Below are 3,314 nucleotides of genomic sequence, written 5' to 3'. Positions count from 1 at the left end.
CCTTTTCTCTCCCTTTCCATCCCACCTCATGTATCTGTTTAATGTTAATCTTTTCTTCCTGCTCTTCCTCCCTGCTCTGTTCTTAGTTGCTCTCATTATATCAAAGAAGACATTTGGTATTTGTTTTTTAGGGATTGGCTAGCTTCACTAAGCATAATCTGCTCTAGTGCCATCCATTTCCCTGCAAATTCTATGATTTTGTCATTTTTTAGTGCTGCGTAATACTCCATGGTGTATAAATGCCACATTTTTTTTATCCATTCATCTATTGAAGGGCATCTGGGTTGGTTCCACAGTCTAGCAATTGTGAATTGTGCTGCTATGAACATCGATGTAGCAGTATCCCTGTAGTACGCTCTTTTAAGGTCTTCAGGGAAAAGTCCAAGAAGGGCTATAGCTGGGTCAAATGGTGGTTCCATTCCCAGCTTTCCCAGGAGTCTCCATACTGTTTTCCAGATTGGCCGCACCAGTTTGCAGTCCCACCAGCAATGTACAAGAGTACCCTTTTCCCCACATCCTCTCCAGCACTTGTTGTTGTTTGACTTCATAATGGCTGCCAATCTTACTGGAGTGAGATGGTATCTTAGGGTGGTTTTGATTTGCATTTCTCTGACTGCTAGAGATGGTGAGCATTTTTTCATGTACTTGTTGATTGATTGTATGTCCTCCTCTGAGAAGTGTCTGTTCAGGTCTTTGGCCCATTTGTTGATTGGGTTATTTGTTTTCTTATTGTTTAATTTTTTGAGTTCTTTATATACTCTGGATATTAGGGCTCTATCTGAAGTGTGAGGAGTAAAAATTTGTTCCCATGATGTAGGCTCCCTATTTACCTCTTTTATTGTTTCTCTTGCTGAGAGAAAACTTTTCAGTTTAAGTAAGTCCCATTTGTTGATTTTTGTTATCAACTTTTGTGCTATGGGTGTCCTATTAAGGAATTTGGAGCCCGACCCTACAATATGTAGATCGGAGCCAACTTTTTCTTCTATCAGACGCAGAGTCTCTGATTTGATATCTAGCTCCTTGATCCACTTTGAGTTAACTTTTGTGCATGGTGAGAGGAGGGGATTCAGTTTCATTTTGTTGCATATGGATTTCCAGTTTTCCCAGCACCATTTGTTGAAGATGCTATCCTCCCTCCATTGCATGCTTTTAGCTCCTTTATCAAATATAAGATAGTTGTAGCTTTGTGGATTAGTCTCTGTGTCCTCTATTCTGTACCATTGGTCCACCCTCCTGTTTTGGTACCAGTACCATGCTGTTTTTGTTACTATTGCTCTGTAATATAGTTTTAAGTCTGGTATCGCTATACCGCCTGATTCACACTTCCTGCTTAGAATTGCTTTTGCTATTCTGGGTCTTTTATTTTTCCATATGAATTTCATGATTGCTTTATCCATTTCTACAAGAAATGCCGTTGGGATTTTGATTGGCATTGCATTAAACCTATAGAGAACTTTTGGTAATATCGCCATTTTGATGATGTTAGTTCTGCCTATCCATGAACAGGGTATATTTTTCCATCTTCTAAGATCTTCTTCTACTTCTCTTTTTAGGGTTTTGTAGTTTTCATTATATAAATCTTTCACCTCTTTTGTTAGGTTGATTCCCAAGTATTTTATTTTTTTTGAGGATATTGTGAATGGAGTGTTTTTCCTCATTTCCGTTTCAGAAGTTTTGTCGCTGATATACAGAAATGCCTTTGATTTATGCGTGTTGATTTTATATCCTGCCACTTTGCTGAATTCATTTATTAGTTCTAGTAGTTTTTTTGTAGACCCTTTTGGGTCTTCTAGGTATAGAATCATGTCATCTGCAAATAGTGATAATTTAAGTTCTTCCTTTCCTATTTTTATGCCTTTAATTTCTTTCGTCTGTCTAATTGCTCTGGCCAGTGTTTCGAGAACTATATTGAATAGAAGTGGTGATAGAGGGCATCCCTGTCTTGTTCCAGATTTTAGGGGGAATGCCTTCAATTTTTCTCCATTGAGAATGATGCTAGCCTGAGGCTTAGCATAGATAGCTTTTACAATGTCGAGATAAGTTCCTGTTATCCCTAGTTTTTCTAATGTTTTGAACATAAAGGGATGCTGTACTTTGTCGAATGCTTTTTCTGCGTCTATTGAGATGATCATATGGTTCTTATTTTTAAGTCTATTGATGTGGTGAATAACATTTATTGATTTCCGTATATTGAACCATCCTTGCATCCCAGGGATGAATCCTACTTGATCATGGTGCACAATTTTTTTGATGTGCCTTTGTATCCGGTTCGCCAGAATTTTATTGAGGATTTTTGCATCTATGTTCATCAGAGATATTGGTCTGTAGTTTTCTTTCTTTGAGGTGTCTTTGTCTGGTTTCAGAATCAGGGTGATGTTGGCCTCATAGAATGAATTTGGCAGAGCTCCTTCTTTTTCTATTTCCTGAAATAACTTGAAAAGTATTGGTATTAATTCTTCCTTAAAGGTTTTGTAAAACTCCTCTGTATACCCATCCGGTCCTGGGCTTTTCTTGGTTGGAAGTCTTTTGATTGCTTCTTCTATTTCATCTATTGTTATTGGTCTGTTTAAGTTGTGAGTATCCTCCTGACTCAGTCTGGGCAAATCATATGACTTAAGGAATTTATCAATGTCTTCACTATCTTCTATTTTATTGGAATATAGGTTTTCAAAATAATTTCTAATTGTCTTCTGTATTTCTGTAGTGTCTGTTGTGATATTGCCTTTTTCATCCCGTATGTTAGTGATTTGAGTTCTCTCTCTTCTTCTCTTCGTTAGCATGGCTAAGGGTCTGTCGATCTTATTTATTTTTTCAAAGAACCAACTTTTAGTTTTGTTAATTTTTTCAATAGTTTCTTTTGTTTCAATTTCATTGATTTCCGCTCTGATTTTAATTATTTCTTGCCTTCTGCTACATTTGCTGTTGTTTTGCTCTTCCTTTTCTAGGGCTTTGAGATGAAGTGTGAGCTCATTTATTTGTTGGTTTTTCCTTTTTTTGAGGAATGACCTCCAAGCGATGAATTTCCCTCTTAAAACTGCTTTCATTGTGTCCCATAGATTCCGATATGTTGTGTCTGTATTTTCATTTATCTCTAAGAATTTTTTGATTTCTTCCTTTATGTCTTCTGTAACCCATTGATCATTCAGTAACATATTGTTCATTTTCCATGTGATGTAGGATTTTTCCTTCCGTCTTTTATCATTGATTTCCAGTTTCATTCCATTATGATCAGATAAAATGCATGGTATTATCTCCACCCCTGTATATTTACTGAGGGTTGCCCTATGGCATAATATATGGTCTATTTTTGAGGA

This window comes from Marmota monax, unplaced genomic scaffold (genome assembly GCF_021218885.2).
Source record: "Marmota monax isolate L192 unplaced genomic scaffold, Marmota_monax_Labrador192_F-V1.1 WCK01_AAM20220418_F8-fsc00625, whole genome shotgun sequence".
Classification (NCBI taxonomy): Eukaryota; Metazoa; Chordata; class Mammalia; order Rodentia; family Sciuridae; genus Marmota; species Marmota monax.
The sequence above is the reverse complement of the archived record's forward strand: the minus strand, read 5'-3'. Positions refer to the sequence as shown.